This window comes from Humulus lupulus, unplaced genomic scaffold (assembly GCF_963169125.1).
Source record: "Humulus lupulus unplaced genomic scaffold, drHumLupu1.1 SCAFFOLD_106, whole genome shotgun sequence".
NCBI classification, from domain to species: domain Eukaryota; kingdom Viridiplantae; phylum Streptophyta; class Magnoliopsida; order Rosales; family Cannabaceae; genus Humulus; species Humulus lupulus.
Window position 1 is genome coordinate 1 of NW_026908670.1, and position 21,160 is coordinate 21,160.

The following is a 21,160-nucleotide window of genomic DNA, read 5'->3' on the forward strand; positions in this document are numbered from 1 at the left end:
CCGCAATATTCATTTATAGCGAGCGCGTGTGTCCTCCCTTTTCTCCCCGGATTGACTAGGAACTTCTTATTCGCTGCTTGTTAGTGACCACGGTATTAACCCCTCAAGGAAAACGAAATAAATGAGTTTTTAAAGATTTAAAACAAAAAATACAAACTTTTGAGCCGTAGGTGGATTTTTAAAGGGAAAAAAAAAAATGATGTTTTCAGGGGTGCAACACGAGGACTTCCCAGGAGGTCACCCATCCTAGTACTACTCTCGCCCAAGCACGCTTAACTGCGGAGTTCTGATGGGATCCGGTGCATTAGTGCTGGTATGATCGCACCCGGAATGTTTGTTCCGCAATATTCATTTATAGCGAGCGCGTGTGTCCTCCCTTTTCTCCCCCGGATTGACTAGGAACTTCTTATTCGCTGCTTGTTAGTGACCACGGTATTAACCCCTCAAGGAAAACGAAATAAATGAGTTTTTAAAGATTTAAAACAAAAAATACAAACTTTTGAGCCGTAGGTGGATTTTTAAAGGGAAAAAATAAATAATGTTTTCAGGGGTGCAACACGAGGACTTCCCAGGAGGTCACCCATCCTAGTACTACTCTCGCCCAAGCACGCTTAACTGCGGAGTTCTGATGGGATCCGGTGCATTAGTGCTGGTATGATCGCACCCGGAATGTTTGGTCCGCAATATTCATTTATAGCGAGCGCGTGTGTCCTCCCTTTTCTCCCCCGGATTGACTAGGAACTTCTTATTCGCTGCTTGTTAGTGACCACGGTATTAACCCCTCAAGGAAAACGAAATAAATGAGTTTTTAAAGATTTAAAACAAAAAATACAAACTTTTGAGCCGTAGGTGGATTTTTAAAGGGAAAAAAAAAATGATGTTTTCAGGGGTGCAACACGAGGACTTCCCAGGAGGTCACCCATCCTAGTACTACTCTCGCCCAAGCACGCTTAACTGCGGAGTTCTGATGGGATCCGGTGCATTAGTGCTGGTATGATCGCACCCGGAATGTTTGGTCCGCAATATTCATTTATAGCGAGCGCGTGTGTCCTCCCTTTTCTCCCCCGGATTGACTAGGAACTTCTTATTCGCTGCTTGTTAGTGACCACGGTATTAACCCCTCAAGGAAAACGAAATAAATGAGTTTTTAAAGATTTAAAACAAAAAATACAAACTTTTGAGCCGTAGGTGGATTTTTAAAGGGAAAAAAAAAATGATGTCTTCAGGGGTGCAACACGAGGACTTCCCAGGAGGTCACCCATCCTAGTACTACTCTCGCCCAAGCACGCTTAACTGCGGAGTTCTGATGGGATCCGGTGCATTAGTGCTGGTATGATCGCACCCGGAATGTTTGTTCCGCAATATTCATTTATAGCGAGCGCGTGTGTCCTCCCTTTTCTCCCCCGGATTGACTAGGAACTTCTTATTCGCTGCTTGTTAGTGACCACGGTATTAACCCCTCAAGGAAAACGAAATAAATGAGTTTTTAAAGATTTAAAACAAAAAATACAAACTTTTGAGCCGTAGGTGGATTTTTAAAGGGAAAAAAAAAATGATGTCTTCAGGGGTGCAACACGAGGACTTCCCAGGAGGTCACCCATCCTAGTACTACTCTCGCCCAAGCACGCTTAACTGCGGAGTTCTGATGGGATCCGGTGCATTAGTGCTGGTATGATCGCACCCGGAATGTTTGGTCCGCAATATTCATTTATAGCGAGCGCGTGTGTCCTCCCTTTTCTCCCCCGGATTGACTAGGAACTTCTTATTCGCTGCTTGTTAGTGACCACGGTATTAACCCCTCAAGGAAAACGAAATAAATGAGTTTTTAAAGATTTAAAACAAAAAATACAAACTTTTGAGCCGTAGGTGGATTTTTAAAGGGAAAAAAAAAATGATGTTTTCAGGGGTGCAACACGAGGACTTCCCAGGAGGTCACCCATCCTAGTACTACTCTCGCCCAAGCACGCTTAACTGCGGAGTTCTGATGGGATCCGGTGCATTAGTGCTGGTATGATCGCACCCGGAATGTTTGGTCCGCAATATTCATTTATAGCGAGCGCGTGTGTCCTCCCTTTTCTCCCCCGGATTGACTAGGAACTTCTTATTCGCTGCTTGTTAGTGACCACGGTATTAACCCCTCAAGGAAAACGAAATAAATGAGTTTTTAAAGATTTAAAACAAAAAATACAAACTTTTGAGCCGTAGGTGGATTTTTAAAGGGAAAAAAAAATGATGTTTTCAGGGGTGCAACACGAGGACTTCCCAGGAGGTCACCCATCCTAGTACTACTCTCGCCCAAGCACGCTTAACTGCGGAGTTCTGATGGGATCCGGTGCATTAGTGCTGGTATGATCGCACCCGGAATGTTTGGTCCGCAATATTCATTTATAGCGAGCGCGTGTGTCCTCCCTTTTCTCCCCCGGATTGACTAGGAACTTCTTATTCGCTGCTTGTTAGTGACCACAGTATTAACCCCTCAAGGAAAACGAAATAAATGAGTTTTTAAAGATTTAAAACAAAAAATACAAACTTTTGAGCCGTAGGTGGATTTTTAAAGGGAAAAAAAAATGATGTTTTCAGGGGTGCAACACGAGGACTTCCCAGGAGGTCACCCATCCTAGTACTACTCTCGCCCAAGCACGCTTAACTGCGGAGTTCTGATGGGATCCGGTGCATTAGTGCTGGTATGATCGCACCCGGAATGTTTGGTCCGCAATATTCATTTATAGCGAGCGCGTGTGTCCTCCCTTTTCTCCCCCGGATTGACTAGGAACTTCTTATTCGCTGCTTGTTAGTGACCACGGTATTAACCCCTCAAGGAAAACGAAATAAATGAGTTTTTAAAGATTTAAAACAAAAAATACAAACTTTTGAGCCGTAGGTGGATTTTTAAAGGGAAAAAAAAATGATGTTTTCAGGGGTGCAACACGAGGACTTCCCAGGAGGTCACCCATCCTAGTACTACTCTCGCCCAAGCACGCTTAACTGCGGAGTTCTGATGGGATCCGGTGCATTAGTGCTGGTATGATCGCACCCGGAATGTTTGGTCCGCAATATTCATTTATAGCGAGCGCGTGTGTCCTCCCTTTTCTCCCCCGGATTGACTAGGAACTTCTTATTCGCTGCTTGTTAGTGACCACAGTATTAACCCCTCAAGGAAAACGAAATAAATGAGTTTTTAAAGATTTAAAACAAAAAATACAAACTTTTGAGCCGTAGGTGGATTTTTAAAGGGAAAAAAAAAATGATGTTTTCAGGGGTGTAACACGAGGACTTCCCAGGAGGTCACCCATCCTAGTACTACTCTCGCCCAAGCACGCTTAACTGCGGAGTTCTGATGGGATCCGGTGCATTAGTGCTGGTATGATCGCACCCGGAATGTTTGGTCCGCAATATTCATTTATAGCGAGCGCGTGTGTCCTCCCTTTTCTCCCCCGGATTGACTAGGAACTTCTTATTCGCTGCTTGTTAGTGACCACGGTATTAACCCCTCAAGGAAAACGAAATAAATGAGTTTTTAAAGATTTAAAACAAAAAATACAAACTTTTGAGCCGTAGGTGGATTTTTAAAGGGAAAAAAAAAAATGATGTCTTCAGGGGTGCAACACGAGGACTTCCCAGGAGGTCACCCATCCTAGTACTACTCTCGCCCAAGCACGCTTAACTGCGGAGTTCTGATGGGATCCGGTGCATTAGTGCTGGTATGATCGCACCCGGAATGTTTGTTCCGGAATATTCATTTATAGCGAGCGCGTGTGTCCTCCCTTTTCTCCCCCGGATTGACTAGGAACTTCTTATTCGCTGCTTGTTAGTGACCACGGTATTAACCCCTCAAGGAAAACGAAATAAATGAGTTTTTAAAGATTTAAAACAAAAAATACAAACTTTTGAGCCGTAGGTGGATTTTGAAAGGGAAAAAAAAATGATGTTTTCAGGGGTGCAACACGAGGACTTCCCAGGAGGTCACCCATCCAAGTACTACTCTCGCCCAAGCACGCTTAACTGCGGAGTTCTGATGGGATCCGGTGCATTAGTGCTGGTATGATCGCACCCGGAATGTTTGTTCCGCAATATTCATTTATAGCGAGCGCGTGTGTCCTCCCTTTTCTCCCCCGGATTGACTAGGAACTTCTTATTCGCTGCTTGTTAGTGACCACGGTATTAACCCCTCAAGGAAAACGAAATAAATGAGTTTTTAAAGATTTAAAACAAAAAATACAAACTTTTGAGCCGTAGGTGGATTTTTAAAGGGAAAAAAAAAAATGATGTCTTCAGGGGTGCAACACGAGGACTTCCCAGGAGGTCACCCATCCTAGTACTACTCTCGCCCAAGCACGCTTAACTGCGGAGTTCTGATGGGATCCGGTGCATTAGTGCTGGTATGATCGCACCCGGAATGTTTGTTCCGCAATATTCATTTATAGCGAGCGCGTGTGTCCTCCCTTTTCTCCCCCGGATTGACTAGGAACTTCTTATTCGCTGCTTGTTAGTGACCACGGTATTAACCCCTCAAGGAAAACGAAATAAATGAGTTTTTAAAGATTTAAAACAAAAAATACAAACTTTTGAGCCGTAGGTGGATTTTTAAAGGGAAAAAAAAATGATGTTTTCAGGGGTGCAACACGAGGACTTCCCAGGAGTCAACCCATCCTGTCACCCATCCTAGTATACTCTCGCCCAAGCACGCTTATCTGCGGAGTTCTGATGGGATCCGGTGCATTAGTGCTGGTATGATCGCACCCGGAATGTTTGGTCCGCAATATTCATTTATAGCGAGCGCGTGTGTCCTCCCTTTTCTCCCCCGGATTGACTAGGAACTTCTTATTCGCTGCTTGTTAGTGACCACGGTATTAACCCCTCAAGGAAAACGAAATAAATGAGTTTTTAAAGATTTAAAACAAAAAATACAAACTTTTGAGCCGTAGGTGGATTTTTAAAGGGAAAAAAAAAACGATGTTTTCAGGGGTGCAACACGAGGACTTCCCAGGAGGTCACCCATCCTAGTACTACTCTCGCCCAAGCACGCTTAACTGCGGAGTTCTGATGGGATCCGGTGCATTAGTGCTGGTATGATCGCACCCGGAATGTTTGGTCCGCAATATTCATTTATAGCGAGCGCGTGTGTCCTCCCTTTTCTCCCCCGGATTGACTAGGAACTTCTTATTCGCTGCTTGTTAGTGACCACGGTATTAACCCCTCAAGGAAAACGAAATAAATGAGTTTTTAAAGATTTAAAACAAAAAATACAAACTTTTGAGCCGTAGGTGGATTTTTAAAGGGAAAAAAAAATGATGTTTTCAGGGGTGCAACACGAGGACTTCCCAGGAGGTCACCCATCCAAGTACTACTCTCGCCCAAGCACGCTTAACTGCGGAGTTCTGATGGGATCCGGTGCATTAGTGCTGGTATGATCGCACCCGGAATGTTTGTTCCGCAATATTCATTTATAGCGAGCGCGTGTGTCCTCCCTTTTCTCCCCCGGATTGACTAGGAACTTCTTATTCGCTGCTTGTTAGTGACCACGGTATTAACCCCTCAAGGAAAACGAAATAAATGAGTTTTTAAAGATTTAAAACAAAAAATACAAACTTTTGAGCCGTAGGTGGATTTTTAAAGGGAAAAAAAAAATGATGTCTTCAGGGGTGCAACACGAGGACTTCCCAGGAGGTCACCCATCCTAGTACTACTCTCGCCCAAGCACGCTTAACTGCGGAGTTCTGATGGGATCCGGTGCATTAGTGCTGGTATGATCGCACCCGGAATGTTTGTTCCGCAATATTCATTTATAGCGAGCGCGTGTGTCCTCCCTTTTCTCCCCCGGATTGACTAGGAACTTCTTATTCGCTGCTTGTTAGTGACCACGGTATTAACCCCTCAAGGAAAACGAAATAAATGAGTTTTTAAAGATTTAAAACAAAAAATACAAACTTTTGAGCCGTAGGTGGATTTTTAAAGGGAAAAAAAAATGATGTTTTCAGGGGTGCAACACGAGGACTTCCCAGGAGGTCACCCATCCTAGTACTACTCTCGCCCAAGCACGCTTATCTGCGGAGTTCTGATGGGATCCGGTGCATTAGTGCTGGTATGATCGCACCCGGAATGTTTGGTCCGCAATATTCATTTATAGCGAGCGCGTGTGTCCTCCCTTTTCTCCCCGGATTGACTAGGAACTTCTTATTCGCTGCTTGTTAGTGACCACGGTATTAACCCCTCAAGGAAAACGAAATAAATGAGTTTTTAAAGATTTAAAACAAAAAATACAAACTTTTGAGCCGTAGGTGGATTTTTAAAGGGAAAAAAAAAACGATGTTTTCAGGGGTGCAACACGAGGACTTCCCAGGAGGTCACCCATCCTAGTACTACTCTCGCCCAAGCACGCTTAACTGCGGAGTTCTGATGGGATCCGGTGCATTAGTGCTGGTATGATCGCACCCGGAATGTTTGGTCCGCAATATTCATTTATAGCGAGCGCGTGTGTCCTCCCTTTTCTCCCCCGGATTGACTAGGAACTTCTTATTCGCTGCTTGTTAGTGACCACGGTATTAACCCCTCAAGGAAAACGAAATAAATGAGTTTTTAAAGATTTAAAACAAAAAATACAAACTTTTGAGCCGTAGGTGGATTTTTAAAGGGAAAAAAAAAATGATGTTTTCAGGGGTGCAACACGAGGACTTCCCAGGAGGTCACCCATCCTAGTACTACTCTCGCCCAAGCACGCTTAACTGCGGAGTTCTGATGGGATCCGGTGCATTAGTGCTGGTATGATCGCACCCGGAATGTTTGTTCCGCAATATTCATTTATAGCGAGCGCGTGTGTCCTCCCTTTTCTCCCCCGGATTGACTAGGAACTTCTTATTCGCTGCTTGTTAGTGACCACGGTATTAACCCCTCAAGGAAAACGAAATAAATGAGTTTTTAAAGATTTAAAACAAAAAATACAAACTTTTGAGCCGTAGGTGGATTTTTAAAGGGAAAAAAAAAATGATGTTTTCAGGGGTGAAACACGAGGACTTCCCAGGAGGTCACCCATCCTAGTACTACTCTCGCCCAAGCACGCTTAACTGCGGAGTTCTGATGGGATCCGGTGCATTAGTGCTGGTATGATCGCACCCGGAATGTTTGGTCCGCAATATTCATTTATAGCGAGCGCGTGTGTCCTCCCTTTTCTCCCCCGTATTGACTAGGAACTTCTTATTCGCTGCTTGTTAGTGACCACGGTATTAACCCCTCAAGGAAAACGAAATAAATGAGTTTTAAAGATTTAAAACAAAAAATACAAACTTTTGAGCCGTAGGTGGATTTTTAAAGGGAAAAAAAAAATGATGTTTTCAGGGGTGCAACACGAGGACTTCCCAGGAGGTCACCCATCCTAGTACTACTCTCGCCCAAGCACGCTTAACTGCGGAGTTCTGATGGGATCCGGTGCATTAGTGCTGGTATGATCGCACCCGGAATGTTTGGTCCGCAATATTCATTTATAGCGAGCGCGTGTGTCCTCCCTTTTCTCCCCCGGATTGACTAGGAACTTCTTATTCGCTGCTTGTTAGTGACCACGGTATTAACCCCTCAAGGAAAACGAAATAAATGAGTTTTTAAAGATTTAAACAAAAAATACAAACTTTTGAGCCGTAGGTGGATTTTTAAAGGGAAAAAAAAAATGATGTTTTCAGGGGTGCAACACGAGGACTTCCCAGGAGGTCACCCATCCTAGTACTACTCTCGCCCAAGCACGCTTAACTGCGGAGTTCTGATGGGATCCGGTGCATTAGTGCTGGTATGATCGCACCCGGAATGTTTGTTCCGCAATATTCATTTATAGCGAGCGCGTGTGTCCTCCCTTTTCTCCCCCGGATTGACTAGGAACTTCTTATTCGCTGCTTGTTAGTGACCACGGTATTAACCCCTCAAGGAAAACGAAATAAATGAGTTTTTAAAGATTTAAAACAAAAAATACAAACTTTTGAGCCGTAGGTGGATTTTTAAAGGGAAAAAAAAAATGATGTTTTCAGGGGTGCAACACGAGGACTTCCCAGGAGGTCACCCATCCTAGTACTACTCTCGCCCAAGCACGCTTAACTGCGGAGTTCTGATGGGATCCGGTGCATTAGTGCTGGTATGATCGCACCCGGAATGTTTGGTCCGCAATATTCATTTATAGCGAGCGCGTGTGTCCTCCCTTTTCTCCCCCGTATTGACTAGGAACTTCTTATTCGCTGCTTGTTAGTGACCACGGTATTAACCCCTCAAGGAAAACGAAATAAATGAGTTTTTAAAGATTTAAAACAAAAAATACAAACTTTTGAGCCGTAGGTGGATTTTTAAAGGGAAAAAATAAATAATGTTTTCAGGGGTGCAACACGAGGACTTCCCAGGAGGTCACCCATCCTAGTACTACTCTCGCCCAAGCACGCTTAACTGCGGAGTTCTGATGGGATCCGGTGCATTAGTGCTGGTATGATCGCACCCGGAATGTTTGGTCCGCAATATTCATTTATAGCGAGCGCGTGTGTCCTCCCTTTTCTCCCCCGGATTGACTAGGAACTTCTTATTCGCTGCTTGTTAGTGACCACAGTATTAACCCCTCAAGGAAAACGAAATAAATGAGTTTTTAAAGATTTAAAACAAAAAATACAAACTTTTGAGCCGTAGGTGGATTTTTAAAGGGAAAAAAAAAATGATGTTTTCAGGGGTGCAACACGAGGACTTCCCAGGAGGTCACCCATCCTAGTACTACTCTCGCCCAAGCACGCTTAACTGCGGAGTTCTGATGGGATCCGGTGCATTAGTGCTGGTATGATCGCACCCGGAATGTTTGGTCCGCAATATTCATTTATAGCGAGCGCGTGTGTCCTCCCTTTTCTCCCCGGATTGACTAGGAACTTCTTATTCGCTGCTTGTTAGTGACCACGGTATTAACCCCTCAAGGAAAACGAAATAAATGAGTTTTTAAAGATTTAAAACAAAAAATACAAACTTTTGAGCCGTAGGTGGATTTTTAACGGGAAAAAAAAAATGATGTCTTCAGGGGTGCAACACGAGGACTTCCCAGGAGGTCACCCATCCTAGTACTACTCTCGCCCAAGCACGCTTAACTGCGGAGTTCTGATGGGATCCGGTGCATTAGTGCTGGTATGATCGCACCCGGAATGTTTGTTCCGCAATATTCATTTATAGCGAGCGCGTGTGTCCTCCCTTTTCTCCCCCGGATTGACTAGGAACTTCTTATTCGCTGCTTGTTAGTGACCACGGTATTAACCCCTCAAGGAAAACGAAATAAATGAGTTTTTAAAGATTTAAAACAAAAAATACAAACTTTTGAGCCGTAGGTGGATTTTTAAAGGGAAAAAAAAAATGATGTCTTCAGGGGTGCAACACGAGGACTTCCCAGGAGGTCACCCATCCTAGTACTACTCTCGCCCAAGCACGCTTAACTGCGGAGTTCTGATGGGATCCGGTGCATTAGTGCTGGTATGATCGCACCCGGAATGTTTGGTCCGCAATATTCATTTATAGCGAGCGCGTGTGTCCTCCCTTTTCTCCCCCGGATTGACTAGGAACTTCTTATTCGCTGCTTGTTAGTGACCACGGTATTAACCCCTCAAGGAAAACGAAATAAATGAGTTTTTAAAGATTTAAAACAAAAAATACAAACTTTTGAGCCGTAGGTGGATTTTTAAAGGGAAAAAAAAAATGATGTTTTCAGGGGTGCAACACGAGGACTTCCCAGGAGGTCACCCATCCTAGTACTACTCTCGCCCAAGCACGCTTAACTGCGGAGTTCTGATGGGATCCGGTGCATTAGTGCTGGTATGATCGCACCCGGAATGTTTGGTCCGCAATATTCATTTATAGCGAGCGCGTGTGTCCTCCCTTTTCTCCCCCGGATTGACTAGGAACTTCTTATTCGCTGCTTGTTAGTGACCACGGTATTCACCCCTCAAGGAAAACGAAATAAATGAGTTTTTAAAGATTTAAAACAAAAAATACAAACTTTTGAGCCGTAGGTGGATTTTTAAAGGGAAAAAAAAAAATGATGTCTTCAGGGGTGCAACACGAGGACTTCCCAGGAGGTCACCCATCCTAGTACTACTCTCGCCCAAGCACGCTTAACTGCGGAGTTCTGATGGGATCCGGTGCATTAGTGCTGGTATGATCGCACCCGGAATGTTTGTTCCGCAATATTCATTTATAGCGAGCGCGTGTGTCCTCCCTTTTCTCCCCCGGATTGACTAGGAACTTCTTATTCGCTGCTTGTTAGTGACCACGGTATTAACCCCTCAAGGAAAACGAAATAAATGAGTTTTTAAAGATTTAAAACAAAAAATACAAACTTTTGAGCCGTAGGTGGATTTTTAAAGGGAAAAAAAAAATGATGTTTTCAGGGGTGCAACACGAGGACTTCCCAGGAGGTCACCCATCCTAGTACTACTCTCGCCCAAGCACGCTTAACTGCGGAGTTCTGATGGGATCCGGTGCATTAGTGCTGGTATGATCGCACCCGGAATGTTTGTTCCGCAATATTCATTTATAGCGAGCGCGTGTGTCCTCCCTTTTCTCCCCGGATTGACTAGGAACTTCTTATTCGCTGCTTGTTAGTGACCACGGTATTAACCCCTCAAGGAAAACGAAATAAATGAGTTTTTAAAGATTTAAAACAAAAAATACAAACTTTTGAGCCGTAGGTGGATTTTTAAAGGGAAAAAAAAAAATGATGTCTTCAGGGGTGCAACACGAGGACTTCCCAGGAGGTCACCCATCCTAGTACTACTCTCGCCCAAGCACGCTTGACTGCGGAGTTCTGATGGGATCCGGTGCATTAGTGCTGGTATGATCGCACCCGGAATGTTTGTTCCGCAATATTCATTTATAGCGAGCGCGTGTGTCCTCCCTTTTCTCCCCCGGATTGACTAGGAACTTCTTATTCGCTGCTTGTTAGTGACCACGGTATTAACCCCTCAAGGAAAACGAAATAAATGAGTTTTTAAAGATTTAAAACAAAAAATACAAACTTTTGAGCCGTAGGTGGATTTTTAAAAGGAAAAAAAAAATGATGTTTTCAGGGGTGCAACACGAGGACTTCCCAGGAGGTCACCCATCCTAGTACTACTCTCGCCCAAGCACGCTTAACTGCGGAGTTCTGATGGGATCCGGTGCATTAGTGCTGGTATGATCGCACCGGAATGTTTGGTCCGCAATATTCATTTATAGCGAGCGCGTGTGTCCTCCCTTTTCTCCCCCGGATTGACTAGGAACTTCTTATTCGCTGCTTGTTAGTGACCACGGTATTAACCCCTCAAGGAAAACGAAATAAATGAGTTTTTAAAGATTTAAAACAAAAATACAAACTTTTGAGCCGTAGGTGGATTTTTAAAGGGAAAAAAAAAATGATGTTTTCAGGGGTGCAACACGAGGACTTCCCAGGAGGTCACCCATCCTAGTACTACTCTCGCCCAAGCACGCTTAACTGCGGAGTTCTGATGGGATCCGGTGCATTAGTGCTGGTATGATCGCACCCGGAATGTTTGTTCCGCAATATTCATTTATAGCGAGCGCGTGTGTCCTCCCTTTTCTCCCCCGGATTGACTAGGAACTTCTTATTCGCTGCTTGTTAGTGACCACGGTATTAACCCCTCAAGGAAAACGAAATAAATGAGTTTTTAAAGATTTAAAACAAAAAATACAAACTTTTGAGCCGTAGGTGGATTTTTAAAGGGAAAAAAAAAATGATGTTTTCAGGGGTGCAACACGAGGACTTCCCAGGAGGTCACCCATCCTAGTACTACTCTCGCCCAAGCACGCTTAACTGCGGAGTTCTGATGGGATCCGGTGCATTAGTGCTGGTATGATCGCACCCGGAATGTTTGGTCCGCAATATTCATTTATAGCGAGCGCGTGTGTCCTCCCTTTTCTCCCCCGTATTGACTAGGAACTTCTTATTCGCTGCTTGTTAGTGACCACGGTATTAACCCCTCAAGGAAAACGAAATAAATGAGTTTTTAAAGATTTAAAACAAAAAATACAAACTTTTGAGCCGTAGGTGGATTTTTAAAGGGAAAAAATAAATAATGTTTTCAGGGGTGCAACACGAGGACTTCCCAGGAGGTCACCCATCCTAGTACTACTCTCGCCCAAGCACGCTTAACTGCGGAGTTCTGATGGGATCCGGTGCATTAGTGCTGGTATGATCGCACCCGGAATGTTTGGTCCGCAATATTCATTTATAGCGAGCGCGTGTGTCCTCCCTTTTCTCCCCCGGATTGACTAGGAACTTCTTATTCGCTGCTTGTTAGTGACCACAGTATTAACCCCTCAAGGAAAACGAAATAAATGAGTTTTTAAAGATTTAAAACAAAAAATACAAACTTTTGAGCCGTAGGTGGATTTTTAAAGGGAAAAAAAAAATGATGTTTTCAGGGGTGCAACACGAGGACTTCCCAGGAGGTCACCCATCCTAGTACTACTCTCGCCCAAGCACGCTTAACTGCGGAGTTCTGATGGGATCCGGTGCATTAGTGCTGGTATGATCGCACCCGGAATGTTTGGTCCGCAATATTCATTTATAGCGAGCGCGTGTGTCCTCCCTTTTCTCCCCCGGATTGACTAGGAACTTCTTATTCGCTGCTTGTTAGTGACCACGGTATTAACCCCTCAAGGAAAACGAAATAAATGAGTTTTTAAAGATTTAAAACAAAAAATACAAACTTTTGAGCCGTAGGTGGATTTTTAACGGGAAAAAAAAAAATGATGTCTTCAGGGGTGCAACACGAGGACTTCCCAGGAGGTCACCCATCCTAGTACTACTCTCGCCCAAGCACGCTTAACTGCGGAGTTCTGATGGGATCCGGTGCATTAGTGCTGGTATGATCGCACCCGGAATGTTTGTTCCGCAATATTCATTTATAGCGAGCGCGTGTGTCCTCCCTTTTCTCCCCCGGATTGACTAGGAACTTCTTATTCGCTGCTTGTTAGTGACCACGGTATTAACCCCTCAAGGAAAACGAAATAAATGAGTTTTTAAAGATTTAAAACAAAAAATACAAACTTTTGAGCCGTAGGTGGATTTTTAAAGGGAAAAAAAAATGATGTCTTCAGGGGTGCAACACGAGGACTTCCCAGGAGGTCACCCATCCTAGTACTACTCTCGCCCAAGCACGCTTAACTGCGGAGTTCTGATGGGATCCGGTGCATTAGTGCTGGTATGATCGCACCCGGAATGTTTGGTCCGCAATATTCATTTATAGCGAGCGCGTGTGTCCTCCCTTTTCTCCCCCGGATTGACTAGGAACTTCTTATTCGCTGCTTGTTAGTGACCACGGTATTAACCCCTCAAGGAAAACGAAATAAATGAGTTTTTAAAGATTTAAAACAAAAAATACAAACTTTTGAGCCGTAGGTGGATTTTTAAAGGGAAAAAAAAAATGATGTTTTCAGGGGTGCAACACGAGGACTTCCCAGGAGGTCACCCATCCTAGTACTACTCTCGCCCAAGCACGCTTAACTGCGGAGTTCTGATGGGATCCGGTGCATTAGTGCTGGTATGATCGCACCCGGAATGTTTGGTCCGCAATATTCATTTATAGCGAGCGCGTGTGTCCTCCCTTTTCTCCCCCGGATTGACTAGGAACTTCTTATTCGCTGCTTGTTAGTGACCACGGTATTAACCCCTCAAGGAAAACGAAATAAATGAGTTTTTAAAGATTTAAAACAAAAAATACAAACTTTTGAGCCGTAGGTGGATTTTTAAAGGGAAAAAAAAAATGATGTTTTCAGGGGTGCAACACGAGGACTTCCCAGGAGGTCACCCATCCTAGTACTACTCTCGCCCAAGCACGCTTAACTGCGGAGTTCTGATGGGATCCGGTGCATTAGTGCTGGTATGATCGCACCCGGAATGTTTGGTCCGCAATATTCATTTATAGCGAGCGCGTGTGTCCTCCCTTTTCTCCCCCGGATTGACTAGGAACTTCTTATTCGCTGCTTGTTAGTGACCACGGTATTAACCCCTCAAGGAAAACGAAATAAATGAGTTTTTAAAGATTTAAAACAAAAAATACAAACTTTTGAGCCGTAGGTGGATTTTTAAAGGGAAAAAAAAAATGATGTCTTCAGGGGTGCAACACGAGGACTTCCCAGGAGGTCACCCATCCTAGTACTACTCTCGCCCAAGCACGCTTAACTGCGGAGTTCTGATGGGATCCGGTGCATTAGTGCTGGTATGATCGCACCCGGAATGTTTGTTCCGCAATATTCATTTATAGCGAGCGCGTGTGTCCTCCCTTTTCTCCCCCGGATTGACTAGGAACTTCTTATTCGCTGCTTGTTAGTGACCACGGTATTAACCCCTCAAGGAAAACGAAATAAATGAGTTTTTAAAGATTTAAAACAAAAAATACAAACTTTTGAGCCGTAGGTGGATTTTTAAAGGGAAAAAAAAAATGATGTTTTCAGGGGTGCAACACGAGGACTTCCCAGGAGGTCACCCATCCTAGTACTACTCTCGCCCAAGCACGCTTAACTGCGGAGTTCTGATGGGATCCGGTGCATTAGTGCTGGTATGATCGCACCCGGAATGTTTGTTCCGCAATATTCATTTATAGCGAGCGCGTGTGTCCTCCCTTTTCTCCCCCGGATTGACTAGGAACTTCTTATTCGCTGCTTGTTAGTGACCACGGTATTAACCCCTCAAGGAAAACGAAATAAATGAGTTTTTAAAGATTTAAAACAAAAAATACAAACTTTTGAGCCGTAGGTGGATTTTTAAAGGGAAAAAAAAAATGATGTTTTCAGGGGTGCAACACGAGGACTTCCCAGGAGGTCACCCATCCTAGTACTACTCTCGCCCAAGCACGCTTAACTGCGGAGTTCTGATGGGATCCGGTGCATTAGGGCTGGTATGATCGCACCCGGAATGTTTGTTCCGCAATATTCATTTATAGCGAGCGCGTGTGTCCTCCCTTTTCTCCCCCGGATTGACTAGGAACTTCTTATTCGCTGCTTGTTAGTGACCACGGTATTAACCCCTCAAGGAAAACGAAATAAATGAGTTTTTAAAGATTTAAAACAAAAAATACAAACTTTTGAGCCGTAGGTGGATTTTTAAAGGGAAAAAAAAAATGATGTTTTCAGGGGTGCAACACGAGGACTTCCCAGGAGGTCACCCATCCTAGTACTACTCTCGCCCAAGCACGCTTAACTGCGGAGTTCTGATGGGATCCGGTGCATTAGTGCTGGTATGATCGCACCCGGAATGTTTGGTCCGCAATATTCATTTATAGCGAGCGCGTGTGTCCTCCCTTTTCTCCCCCGGATTGACTAGGAACTTCTTATTCGCTGCTTGTTAGTGACCACGGTATTAACCCCTCAAGGAAAACGAAATAAATGAGTTTTTAAAGATTTAAAACAAAAAATACAAACTTTTGAGCCGTAGGTGGATTTTTAAAGGGAAAAAAAAAATGATGTTTTCAGGGGTGCAACACGAGGACTTCCCAGGAGGTCACCCATCCTAGTACTACTCTCGCCCAAGCACGCTTAACTGCGGAGTTCTGATGGGATCCGGTGCATTAGTGCTGGTATGATCGCACCCGGAATGTTTGGTCCGCAATATTCATTTATAGCGAGCGCGTGTGTCCTCCCTTTTCTCCCCCGGATTGACTAGGAACTTCTTATTCGCTGCTTGTTAGTGACCACGGTATTAACCCCTCAAGGAAAACGAAATAAATAAGTTTTTAAAGATTTAAAACAAAAAATACAAACTTTTGAGCCGTAGGTGGATTTTTAAAGGGAAAAAAAAAATGATGTTTTCAGGGGTGCAACACGAGGACTTCCCAGGAGGTCACCCATCCTAGTACTACTCTCGCCCAAGCACGCTTAACTGCGGAGTTCTGATGGGATCCGGTGCATTAGTGCTGGTATGATCGCACCCGGAATGTTTGGTCCGCAATATTCATTTATAGCGAGCGCGTGTGTCCTCCCTTTTCTCCCCCGGATTGACTAGGAACTTCTTATTCGCTGCTTGTTAGTGACCACGGTATTAACCCCTCAAGGAAAACGAAATAAATGAGTTTTTAAAGATTTAAAACAAAAAATACAAACTTTTGAGCCGTAGGTGGATTTTTAAAGGGAAAAAAAAAAATGATGTCTTCAGGGGTGCAACACGAGGACTTCCCAGGAGGTCACCCATCCTAGTACTACTCTCGCCCAAGCACGCTTAACTGCGGAGTTCTGATGGGATCCGGTGCATTAGTGCTGGTATGATCGCACCCGGAATGTTTGGTCCGCAATATTCATTTATAGCGAGCGCGTGTGTCCTCCCTTTTCTCCCCCGGATTGACTAGGAACTTCTTATTCGCTGCTTGTTAGTGACCACGGTATTAACCCCTCAAGGAAAACGAAATAAATGAGTTTTTAAAGATTTAAAACAAAAAATACAAACTTTTGAGCCGTAGGTGGATTTTTAAAGGGAAAAAAAAAAATGATGTCTTCAGGGGTGCAACACGAGGACTTCCCAGGAGGTCACCCATCCTAGTACTACTCTCGCCCAAGCACGCTTAACTGCGGAGTTCTGATGGGATCCGGTGCATTAGTGCTGGTATGATCGCACCCGGAATGTTTGTTCCGCAATATTCATTTATAGCGAGCGCGTGTGTCCTCCCTTTTCTCCCCCGGATTGACTAGGAACTTCTTATTCGCTGCTTGTTAGTGACCACGGTATTAACCCCTCAAGGAAAACGAAATAAATGAGTTTTTAAAGATTTAAAACAAAAAATACAAACTTTTGAGCCGTAGGTGGATTTTTAAAGGGAAAAAAAAAATGATGTTTTCAGGGGTGCAACACGAGGACTTCCCAGGAGGTCACCCATCCTAGTACTACTCTCGCCCAAGCACGCTTAACTGCGGAGTTCTGATGGGATCCGGTGCATTAGTGCTGGTATGATCGCACCCGGAATGTTTGGTCCGCAATATTCATTTATAGCGCGCGCGTGTGTCCTCCCTTTTCTCCCCCGGATTGACTAGGAACTTCTTATTCGCTGCTTGTTAGTGACCACGGTATTAACCCCTCAAGGAAAACGAAATAAATGAGTTTTTAAAGATTTAAAACAAAAAATACAAACTTTTGAGCCGTAGGTGGATTTTTAAAGGGAAAAAAAAAAATGATGTCTTCAGGGGTGCAACACGAGGACTTCCCAGGAGGTCACCCATCCTAGTACTACTCTCGCCCAAGCACGCTTAACTGCGGAGTTCTGATGGGATCCGGTGCATTAGTGCTGGTATGATCGCACCCGGAATGTTTGTTCCGCAATATTCATTTATAGCGAGCGCGTGTGTCCTCCCTTTTCTCCCCCGGATTGACTAGGAACTTCTTATTCGCTGCTTGTTAGTGACCACGGTATTAACCCCTCAAGGAAAACGAAATAAATGAGTTTTTAAAGATTTAAAACAAAAAATACAAACTTTTGAGCCGTAGGTGGATTTTTAAAGGGAAAAAAAAAAATGATGTTTTCAGGGGTGCAACACGAGGACTTCCCAGGAGGTCACCCATCCTAGTACTACTCTCGCCCAAGCACGCTTAACTGCGGAGTTCTGATGGGATCCGGTGCATTAGTGCTGGTATGATCGCACCCGGAATGTTTGGTCCGCAATATTCATTTATAGCGAGCGCGTGTGTCCTCCCTTTTCTCCCCCGGATTGACTAGGAACTTCTTATTCGCTGCTTGTTAGTGACCACGGTATTAACCCCTCAAGGAAAACGAAATAAATGAGTTTTTAAAGATTTAAAACAAAAAATACAAACTTTTGAGCCGTAGGTGGATTTTTAAAGGGAAAAAAAAAAATGATGTCTTCAGGGGTGCAACACGAGGACTTCCCAGGAGGTCACCCATCCTAGTACTACTCTCGCCCAAGCACGCTTAACTGCGGAGTTCTGATGGGATCCGGTGCATTAGTGCTGGTATGATCGCACCCGGAATGTTTGTTCCGCAATATTCATTTATAGCGAGCGCGTGTGTCCTCCCTTTTCTCCCCCGGATTGACTAGGAACTTCTTATTCGCTGCTTGTTAGTGACCACGGTATTAACCCTTCAAGGAAAACGAAATAAATGAGTTTTTAAAGATTTAAAACAAAAAATACAAACTTTTGAGCCGTAGGTGGATTTTTAAAGGGAAAAAAAAATGATGTGTTCAGGGGTGCAACACGAGGACTTCCCAGGAGGTCACCCATCCTAGTACTACTCTCGCCCAAGCACGCTTAACTGCGGAGTTCTGATGGGATCCGGTGCATTAGTGCTGGTATGATCGCACCCGGAATGTTTGTTCCGCAATATTCATTTATAGCGAGCGCGTGTGTCCTCCCTTTTCTCCCCCGGATTGACTAGGAACTTCTTATTCGCTGCTTGTTAGTGACCACGGTATTAACCCCTCAAGGAAAACGAAATAAATGAGTTTTTAAAGATTTAAAACAAAAAATACAAACTTTTGAGCCGTAGGTGGATTTTTAAAGGGAAAAAAAAAATGATGTTTTCAGGGGTGCAACACGAGGACTTCCCAGGAGGTCACCCATCCTAGTACTACTCTCGCCCAAGCACGCTTAACTGCGGAGTTCTGATGGGATCCGGTGCATTAGTGCTGGTATGATCGCACCCGGAATGTTTGTTCCGCAATATTCATTTATAGCGAGCGCGTGTGTCCTCCCTTTTCTCCCCCGGATTGACTAGGAACTTCTTATTCGCTGCTTGTTAGTGACCACGGTATTAACCCCTCAAGGAAAACGAAATAAATGAGTTTTTAAAGATTTAAAACAAAAAATACAAACTTTTGAGCCGTAGGTGGATTTTTAAAGGGAAAAAAAAAATGATGTTTTCAGGGGTGCAACACGAGGACTTCCCAGGAGGTCACCCATCCTAGTACTACTCTCGCCCAAGCACGCTTAACTGCGGAGTTCTGATGGGATCCGGTGCATTAGTGCTGGTATGATCGCACCCGGAATGTTTGGTCCGCAATATTCATTTATAGCGAGCGCGTGTGTCCTCCCTTTTCTCCCCCGGATTGACTAGGAACTTCTTATTCGCTGCTTGTTAGTGACCACGGTATTAACCCCTCAAGGAAAACGAAATAAATGAGTTTTTAAAGATTTAAAACAAAAAATACAAACTTTTGAGCCGTAGGTGGATTTTTAAAGGGAAAAAAAAAATGATGTTTTCAGGGGTGCAACACGAGGACTTCCCAGGAGGTCACCCATCCTAGTACTACTCTCGCCCAAGCACGCTTAACTGCGGAGTTCTGATGGGATCCGGTGCATTAGTGCTGGTATGATCGCACCCGGAATGTTTGTTCCGCAATATTCATTTATAGCGAGCGCGTGTGTCCTCCCTTTTCTCCCCCGGATTGACTAGGAACTTCTTATTCGCTGCTTGTTAGTGACCACGGTATTAACCCCTCAAGGAAAACGAAATAAATGAGTTTTTAAAGATTTAAAACAAAAAATACAAACTTTTGAGCCGTAGGTGGATTTTTAAAGGGAAAAAAAAAATGATGTTTTCAGGGGTGCAACACGAGGACTTCCCAGGAGGTCACCCATCCTAGTACTACTCTCGCCCAAGCACGCTTAACTGCGGAGTTCTGATGGGATCCGGTGCATTAGTGCTGGTATGATCGCACCCGGAATGTTTGTTCCGCAATATTCATTTATAGCGAGCGCGTGTGTCCTCCCTTTTCTCCCCCGGATTGACTAGGAACTTCTTATTCGCTGCTTGTTAGTGACCACGGTATTAACCCCTCAAGGAAAACGAAATAAATGAGTTTTTAAAGATTTAAAACAAAAAATACAAACTTTTGAGCCGTAGGTGGATTTTTAAAGGGAAAAAAAAAATGATGTTTTCAGGGGTGCAACACGAGGACTTCCCAGGAGGTCACCCATCCTAGTACTACTCTCGCCCAAGCACGCTTAACTGCGGAGTTCTGATGGGATCCGGTGCATTAGTGCTGGTATGATCGCACCCGGAATGTTTGTTCCGCAATATTCATTTATAGCGAGCGCGTGTGTCCTCCCTTTTCTCCCCCGGATTGACTAGGAACTTCTTATTCGCTGCTTGTTAGTGACCACGGTATTAACCCCTCAAGGAAAACGAAATAAATGAGTTTTTAAAGATTTAAAACAAAAAATACAAACTTTTGAGCCGTAGGTGGATTTTTAAAGGGAAAAAAAAAATGATGTTTTCAGGGGTGCAACACGAGGACTTGCCAGGAGGTCACCCATCCTAGTACTACTCTCGCCCAAGCACGCTTAACTGCGGAGTTCTGATGGGATCCGGTGCATTAGTGCTGGTATGATCGCACCCGGAATGTTTGGTCCGCAATATTCATTTATAGCGAGCGCGTGTGTCCTCCCTTTTCTCCCCCGGATTGACTAGGAACTTCTTATTCGCTGCTTGTTAGTGACCACGGTATTAACCCCTCAAGGAAAACGAAATAAATGAGTTTTTAAAGATTTAAAACAAAAAATACAAACTTTTGAGCCGTAGGTGGATTTTTAAAGGGAAAAAAAAAAATGATGTCTAAAGGGGTGCAACACGAGGACTTCACAGGAGGTCACCCATCCTAGTACTACTCTCGCCCAAGCACGCTTAACTGCGGAGTTCTGATGGGATCCGGTGCATTAGTGCTGGTATGATCGCACCCGGAATGTTTGTTCCGCAATATTCATTTATAGCGAGCGCGTGTGTCCTCCCTTTTCTCCCCCGGATTGACTAGGAACTTCTTATTCGCTGCTTGTTAGTGACCACGGTATTAACCCCTCAAGGAAAACGAAATAAATGAGTTTTTAAAGATTTAAAACAAAAAATACAAACTTTTGAGCCGTAGGTGGATTTTTAAAGGGAAAAAAAAAATGATGTTTTCAGGGGTGCAACACGAGGACTTCCCAGGAGGTCACCCATCCTAGTACTACTCTCGCCCAAGCACGCTTAACTGCGGAGTTCTGATGGGATCCGGTGCATTAGTGCTGGTATGATCGCACCCGGAATGTTTGGTCCGCAATATTCATTTATAGCGAGCGCGTGTGTCCTCCCTTTTCTCCCCCGGATTGACTAGGAACTTCTTATTCGCTGCTTGTTAGTGACCACGGTATTAACCCCTCAAGGAAAACGAAATAAATGAGTTTTTAAAG

General features: G+C 44.1%; 61 non-coding genes and 1 pseudogene across 61 annotated transcripts; all 62 read right to left on the reverse strand.

The window, feature by feature from the left end:
- Positions 1 to 208: 208 nt before the first annotated feature.
- On the reverse strand, positions 209 to 327 carry LOC133810387 (5S ribosomal RNA). The gene has a single exon (XR_009882074.1). It is a non-coding gene; the product is annotated as a 5S ribosomal RNA (ribosomal RNA).
- Positions 328 to 547: 220 nt separating this feature from the next.
- On the reverse strand, positions 548 to 666 carry LOC133810504 (5S ribosomal RNA). The gene has a single exon (XR_009882186.1). It is a non-coding gene; the product is annotated as a 5S ribosomal RNA (ribosomal RNA).
- Positions 667 to 886: 220 nt separating this feature from the next.
- On the reverse strand, positions 887 to 1,005 carry LOC133810567 (5S ribosomal RNA). Its single transcript, XR_009882245.1, has one exon. It is a non-coding gene; the product is annotated as a 5S ribosomal RNA (ribosomal RNA).
- Positions 1,006 to 1,225: 220 nt separating this feature from the next.
- Positions 1,226 to 1,344, reverse strand: LOC133810578 (5S ribosomal RNA). The gene has a single exon (XR_009882256.1). It is a non-coding gene; the product is annotated as a 5S ribosomal RNA (ribosomal RNA).
- A 220-nt stretch (positions 1,345 to 1,564) lies between these two features.
- On the reverse strand, positions 1,565 to 1,683 carry LOC133810589 (5S ribosomal RNA). Its single transcript, XR_009882267.1, has one exon. It is a non-coding gene; the product is annotated as a 5S ribosomal RNA (ribosomal RNA).
- Positions 1,684 to 1,903: 220 nt separating this feature from the next.
- Positions 1,904 to 2,022, reverse strand: LOC133810393 (5S ribosomal RNA). Its single transcript, XR_009882080.1, has one exon. It is a non-coding gene; the product is annotated as a 5S ribosomal RNA (ribosomal RNA).
- Positions 2,023 to 2,241: 219 nt separating this feature from the next.
- On the reverse strand, positions 2,242 to 2,360 carry LOC133810405 (5S ribosomal RNA). The gene has a single exon (XR_009882091.1). It is a non-coding gene; the product is annotated as a 5S ribosomal RNA (ribosomal RNA).
- Positions 2,361 to 2,579: 219 nt separating this feature from the next.
- On the reverse strand, positions 2,580 to 2,698 carry LOC133810417 (5S ribosomal RNA). The gene has a single exon (XR_009882102.1). It is a non-coding gene; the product is annotated as a 5S ribosomal RNA (ribosomal RNA).
- A 219-nt stretch (positions 2,699 to 2,917) lies between these two features.
- LOC133810429 (5S ribosomal RNA) lies at positions 2,918 to 3,036 on the reverse strand. The gene has a single exon (XR_009882114.1). It is a non-coding gene; the product is annotated as a 5S ribosomal RNA (ribosomal RNA).
- Positions 3,037 to 3,256: 220 nt separating this feature from the next.
- LOC133810545 (5S ribosomal RNA) lies at positions 3,257 to 3,375 on the reverse strand. The gene has a single exon (XR_009882225.1). It is a non-coding gene; the product is annotated as a 5S ribosomal RNA (ribosomal RNA).
- A 221-nt stretch (positions 3,376 to 3,596) lies between these two features.
- On the reverse strand, positions 3,597 to 3,715 carry LOC133810441 (5S ribosomal RNA). Its single transcript, XR_009882125.1, has one exon. It is a non-coding gene; the product is annotated as a 5S ribosomal RNA (ribosomal RNA).
- A 219-nt stretch (positions 3,716 to 3,934) lies between these two features.
- Positions 3,935 to 4,053, reverse strand: LOC133810527 (5S ribosomal RNA). The gene has a single exon (XR_009882207.1). It is a non-coding gene; the product is annotated as a 5S ribosomal RNA (ribosomal RNA).
- Positions 4,054 to 4,274: 221 nt separating this feature from the next.
- LOC133810452 (5S ribosomal RNA) lies at positions 4,275 to 4,393 on the reverse strand. The gene has a single exon (XR_009882136.1). It is a non-coding gene; the product is annotated as a 5S ribosomal RNA (ribosomal RNA).
- A 219-nt stretch (positions 4,394 to 4,612) lies between these two features.
- On the reverse strand, positions 4,613 to 4,742 carry LOC133810561 (5S ribosomal RNA; annotated as a pseudogene).
- Positions 4,743 to 4,962: 220 nt separating this feature from the next.
- LOC133810463 (5S ribosomal RNA) lies at positions 4,963 to 5,081 on the reverse strand. The gene has a single exon (XR_009882147.1). It is a non-coding gene; the product is annotated as a 5S ribosomal RNA (ribosomal RNA).
- Positions 5,082 to 5,300: 219 nt separating this feature from the next.
- LOC133810528 (5S ribosomal RNA) lies at positions 5,301 to 5,419 on the reverse strand. The gene has a single exon (XR_009882208.1). It is a non-coding gene; the product is annotated as a 5S ribosomal RNA (ribosomal RNA).
- Positions 5,420 to 5,639: 220 nt separating this feature from the next.
- On the reverse strand, positions 5,640 to 5,758 carry LOC133810475 (5S ribosomal RNA). The gene has a single exon (XR_009882158.1). It is a non-coding gene; the product is annotated as a 5S ribosomal RNA (ribosomal RNA).
- Positions 5,759 to 5,977: 219 nt separating this feature from the next.
- Positions 5,978 to 6,096, reverse strand: LOC133810540 (5S ribosomal RNA). Its single transcript, XR_009882219.1, has one exon. It is a non-coding gene; the product is annotated as a 5S ribosomal RNA (ribosomal RNA).
- A 219-nt stretch (positions 6,097 to 6,315) lies between these two features.
- LOC133810487 (5S ribosomal RNA) lies at positions 6,316 to 6,434 on the reverse strand. Its single transcript, XR_009882169.1, has one exon. It is a non-coding gene; the product is annotated as a 5S ribosomal RNA (ribosomal RNA).
- Positions 6,435 to 6,654: 220 nt separating this feature from the next.
- LOC133810498 (5S ribosomal RNA) lies at positions 6,655 to 6,773 on the reverse strand. The gene has a single exon (XR_009882180.1). It is a non-coding gene; the product is annotated as a 5S ribosomal RNA (ribosomal RNA).
- Positions 6,774 to 6,993: 220 nt separating this feature from the next.
- LOC133810552 (5S ribosomal RNA) lies at positions 6,994 to 7,112 on the reverse strand. Its single transcript, XR_009882231.1, has one exon. It is a non-coding gene; the product is annotated as a 5S ribosomal RNA (ribosomal RNA).
- Positions 7,113 to 7,331: 219 nt separating this feature from the next.
- LOC133810511 (5S ribosomal RNA) lies at positions 7,332 to 7,450 on the reverse strand. The gene has a single exon (XR_009882192.1). It is a non-coding gene; the product is annotated as a 5S ribosomal RNA (ribosomal RNA).
- A 219-nt stretch (positions 7,451 to 7,669) lies between these two features.
- Positions 7,670 to 7,788, reverse strand: LOC133810522 (5S ribosomal RNA). The gene has a single exon (XR_009882203.1). It is a non-coding gene; the product is annotated as a 5S ribosomal RNA (ribosomal RNA).
- Positions 7,789 to 8,008: 220 nt separating this feature from the next.
- On the reverse strand, positions 8,009 to 8,127 carry LOC133810534 (5S ribosomal RNA). Its single transcript, XR_009882214.1, has one exon. It is a non-coding gene; the product is annotated as a 5S ribosomal RNA (ribosomal RNA).
- A 220-nt stretch (positions 8,128 to 8,347) lies between these two features.
- LOC133810546 (5S ribosomal RNA) lies at positions 8,348 to 8,466 on the reverse strand. Its single transcript, XR_009882226.1, has one exon. It is a non-coding gene; the product is annotated as a 5S ribosomal RNA (ribosomal RNA).
- A 220-nt stretch (positions 8,467 to 8,686) lies between these two features.
- LOC133810558 (5S ribosomal RNA) lies at positions 8,687 to 8,805 on the reverse strand. Its single transcript, XR_009882237.1, has one exon. It is a non-coding gene; the product is annotated as a 5S ribosomal RNA (ribosomal RNA).
- Positions 8,806 to 9,024: 219 nt separating this feature from the next.
- On the reverse strand, positions 9,025 to 9,143 carry LOC133810562 (5S ribosomal RNA). Its single transcript, XR_009882240.1, has one exon. It is a non-coding gene; the product is annotated as a 5S ribosomal RNA (ribosomal RNA).
- A 220-nt stretch (positions 9,144 to 9,363) lies between these two features.
- LOC133810563 (5S ribosomal RNA) lies at positions 9,364 to 9,482 on the reverse strand. The gene has a single exon (XR_009882241.1). It is a non-coding gene; the product is annotated as a 5S ribosomal RNA (ribosomal RNA).
- A 220-nt stretch (positions 9,483 to 9,702) lies between these two features.
- Positions 9,703 to 9,821, reverse strand: LOC133810564 (5S ribosomal RNA). The gene has a single exon (XR_009882242.1). It is a non-coding gene; the product is annotated as a 5S ribosomal RNA (ribosomal RNA).
- A 221-nt stretch (positions 9,822 to 10,042) lies between these two features.
- On the reverse strand, positions 10,043 to 10,161 carry LOC133810565 (5S ribosomal RNA). The gene has a single exon (XR_009882243.1). It is a non-coding gene; the product is annotated as a 5S ribosomal RNA (ribosomal RNA).
- Positions 10,162 to 10,381: 220 nt separating this feature from the next.
- LOC133810566 (5S ribosomal RNA) lies at positions 10,382 to 10,500 on the reverse strand. Its single transcript, XR_009882244.1, has one exon. It is a non-coding gene; the product is annotated as a 5S ribosomal RNA (ribosomal RNA).
- A 220-nt stretch (positions 10,501 to 10,720) lies between these two features.
- LOC133810533 (5S ribosomal RNA) lies at positions 10,721 to 10,839 on the reverse strand. The gene has a single exon (XR_009882213.1). It is a non-coding gene; the product is annotated as a 5S ribosomal RNA (ribosomal RNA).
- A 220-nt stretch (positions 10,840 to 11,059) lies between these two features.
- On the reverse strand, positions 11,060 to 11,178 carry LOC133810547 (5S ribosomal RNA). The gene has a single exon (XR_009882227.1). It is a non-coding gene; the product is annotated as a 5S ribosomal RNA (ribosomal RNA).
- A 218-nt stretch (positions 11,179 to 11,396) lies between these two features.
- Positions 11,397 to 11,515, reverse strand: LOC133810568 (5S ribosomal RNA). Its single transcript, XR_009882246.1, has one exon. It is a non-coding gene; the product is annotated as a 5S ribosomal RNA (ribosomal RNA).
- Positions 11,516 to 11,735: 220 nt separating this feature from the next.
- Positions 11,736 to 11,854, reverse strand: LOC133810569 (5S ribosomal RNA). Its single transcript, XR_009882247.1, has one exon. It is a non-coding gene; the product is annotated as a 5S ribosomal RNA (ribosomal RNA).
- A 220-nt stretch (positions 11,855 to 12,074) lies between these two features.
- LOC133810570 (5S ribosomal RNA) lies at positions 12,075 to 12,193 on the reverse strand. Its single transcript, XR_009882248.1, has one exon. It is a non-coding gene; the product is annotated as a 5S ribosomal RNA (ribosomal RNA).
- A 220-nt stretch (positions 12,194 to 12,413) lies between these two features.
- Positions 12,414 to 12,532, reverse strand: LOC133810571 (5S ribosomal RNA). Its single transcript, XR_009882249.1, has one exon. It is a non-coding gene; the product is annotated as a 5S ribosomal RNA (ribosomal RNA).
- A 221-nt stretch (positions 12,533 to 12,753) lies between these two features.
- LOC133810572 (5S ribosomal RNA) lies at positions 12,754 to 12,872 on the reverse strand. Its single transcript, XR_009882250.1, has one exon. It is a non-coding gene; the product is annotated as a 5S ribosomal RNA (ribosomal RNA).
- Positions 12,873 to 13,091: 219 nt separating this feature from the next.
- On the reverse strand, positions 13,092 to 13,210 carry LOC133810573 (5S ribosomal RNA). Its single transcript, XR_009882251.1, has one exon. It is a non-coding gene; the product is annotated as a 5S ribosomal RNA (ribosomal RNA).
- Positions 13,211 to 13,430: 220 nt separating this feature from the next.
- LOC133810574 (5S ribosomal RNA) lies at positions 13,431 to 13,549 on the reverse strand. The gene has a single exon (XR_009882252.1). It is a non-coding gene; the product is annotated as a 5S ribosomal RNA (ribosomal RNA).
- Positions 13,550 to 13,769: 220 nt separating this feature from the next.
- On the reverse strand, positions 13,770 to 13,888 carry LOC133810575 (5S ribosomal RNA). The gene has a single exon (XR_009882253.1). It is a non-coding gene; the product is annotated as a 5S ribosomal RNA (ribosomal RNA).
- A 220-nt stretch (positions 13,889 to 14,108) lies between these two features.
- LOC133810576 (5S ribosomal RNA) lies at positions 14,109 to 14,227 on the reverse strand. The gene has a single exon (XR_009882254.1). It is a non-coding gene; the product is annotated as a 5S ribosomal RNA (ribosomal RNA).
- A 220-nt stretch (positions 14,228 to 14,447) lies between these two features.
- Positions 14,448 to 14,566, reverse strand: LOC133810577 (5S ribosomal RNA). Its single transcript, XR_009882255.1, has one exon. It is a non-coding gene; the product is annotated as a 5S ribosomal RNA (ribosomal RNA).
- A 220-nt stretch (positions 14,567 to 14,786) lies between these two features.
- Positions 14,787 to 14,905, reverse strand: LOC133810548 (5S ribosomal RNA). The gene has a single exon (XR_009882228.1). It is a non-coding gene; the product is annotated as a 5S ribosomal RNA (ribosomal RNA).
- A 220-nt stretch (positions 14,906 to 15,125) lies between these two features.
- Positions 15,126 to 15,244, reverse strand: LOC133810579 (5S ribosomal RNA). Its single transcript, XR_009882257.1, has one exon. It is a non-coding gene; the product is annotated as a 5S ribosomal RNA (ribosomal RNA).
- A 220-nt stretch (positions 15,245 to 15,464) lies between these two features.
- LOC133810580 (5S ribosomal RNA) lies at positions 15,465 to 15,583 on the reverse strand. The gene has a single exon (XR_009882258.1). It is a non-coding gene; the product is annotated as a 5S ribosomal RNA (ribosomal RNA).
- A 220-nt stretch (positions 15,584 to 15,803) lies between these two features.
- On the reverse strand, positions 15,804 to 15,922 carry LOC133810581 (5S ribosomal RNA). Its single transcript, XR_009882259.1, has one exon. It is a non-coding gene; the product is annotated as a 5S ribosomal RNA (ribosomal RNA).
- A 221-nt stretch (positions 15,923 to 16,143) lies between these two features.
- LOC133810582 (5S ribosomal RNA) lies at positions 16,144 to 16,262 on the reverse strand. Its single transcript, XR_009882260.1, has one exon. It is a non-coding gene; the product is annotated as a 5S ribosomal RNA (ribosomal RNA).
- A 221-nt stretch (positions 16,263 to 16,483) lies between these two features.
- On the reverse strand, positions 16,484 to 16,602 carry LOC133810583 (5S ribosomal RNA). The gene has a single exon (XR_009882261.1). It is a non-coding gene; the product is annotated as a 5S ribosomal RNA (ribosomal RNA).
- A 220-nt stretch (positions 16,603 to 16,822) lies between these two features.
- LOC133810584 (5S ribosomal RNA) lies at positions 16,823 to 16,941 on the reverse strand. Its single transcript, XR_009882262.1, has one exon. It is a non-coding gene; the product is annotated as a 5S ribosomal RNA (ribosomal RNA).
- A 221-nt stretch (positions 16,942 to 17,162) lies between these two features.
- On the reverse strand, positions 17,163 to 17,281 carry LOC133810585 (5S ribosomal RNA). Its single transcript, XR_009882263.1, has one exon. It is a non-coding gene; the product is annotated as a 5S ribosomal RNA (ribosomal RNA).
- A 221-nt stretch (positions 17,282 to 17,502) lies between these two features.
- On the reverse strand, positions 17,503 to 17,621 carry LOC133810586 (5S ribosomal RNA). The gene has a single exon (XR_009882264.1). It is a non-coding gene; the product is annotated as a 5S ribosomal RNA (ribosomal RNA).
- Positions 17,622 to 17,842: 221 nt separating this feature from the next.
- LOC133810587 (5S ribosomal RNA) lies at positions 17,843 to 17,961 on the reverse strand. The gene has a single exon (XR_009882265.1). It is a non-coding gene; the product is annotated as a 5S ribosomal RNA (ribosomal RNA).
- A 219-nt stretch (positions 17,962 to 18,180) lies between these two features.
- On the reverse strand, positions 18,181 to 18,299 carry LOC133810588 (5S ribosomal RNA). The gene has a single exon (XR_009882266.1). It is a non-coding gene; the product is annotated as a 5S ribosomal RNA (ribosomal RNA).
- A 220-nt stretch (positions 18,300 to 18,519) lies between these two features.
- LOC133810590 (5S ribosomal RNA) lies at positions 18,520 to 18,638 on the reverse strand. Its single transcript, XR_009882268.1, has one exon. It is a non-coding gene; the product is annotated as a 5S ribosomal RNA (ribosomal RNA).
- Positions 18,639 to 18,858: 220 nt separating this feature from the next.
- LOC133810591 (5S ribosomal RNA) lies at positions 18,859 to 18,977 on the reverse strand. The gene has a single exon (XR_009882269.1). It is a non-coding gene; the product is annotated as a 5S ribosomal RNA (ribosomal RNA).
- Positions 18,978 to 19,197: 220 nt separating this feature from the next.
- On the reverse strand, positions 19,198 to 19,316 carry LOC133810592 (5S ribosomal RNA). The gene has a single exon (XR_009882270.1). It is a non-coding gene; the product is annotated as a 5S ribosomal RNA (ribosomal RNA).
- A 220-nt stretch (positions 19,317 to 19,536) lies between these two features.
- LOC133810593 (5S ribosomal RNA) lies at positions 19,537 to 19,655 on the reverse strand. Its single transcript, XR_009882271.1, has one exon. It is a non-coding gene; the product is annotated as a 5S ribosomal RNA (ribosomal RNA).
- A 220-nt stretch (positions 19,656 to 19,875) lies between these two features.
- Positions 19,876 to 19,994, reverse strand: LOC133810594 (5S ribosomal RNA). Its single transcript, XR_009882272.1, has one exon. It is a non-coding gene; the product is annotated as a 5S ribosomal RNA (ribosomal RNA).
- A 220-nt stretch (positions 19,995 to 20,214) lies between these two features.
- Positions 20,215 to 20,333, reverse strand: LOC133810553 (5S ribosomal RNA). Its single transcript, XR_009882232.1, has one exon. It is a non-coding gene; the product is annotated as a 5S ribosomal RNA (ribosomal RNA).
- Positions 20,334 to 20,554: 221 nt separating this feature from the next.
- Positions 20,555 to 20,673, reverse strand: LOC133810532 (5S ribosomal RNA). The gene has a single exon (XR_009882212.1). It is a non-coding gene; the product is annotated as a 5S ribosomal RNA (ribosomal RNA).
- A 220-nt stretch (positions 20,674 to 20,893) lies between these two features.
- LOC133810388 (5S ribosomal RNA) lies at positions 20,894 to 21,012 on the reverse strand. The gene has a single exon (XR_009882075.1). It is a non-coding gene; the product is annotated as a 5S ribosomal RNA (ribosomal RNA).
- Positions 21,013 to 21,160: the final 148 nt, after the last annotated feature.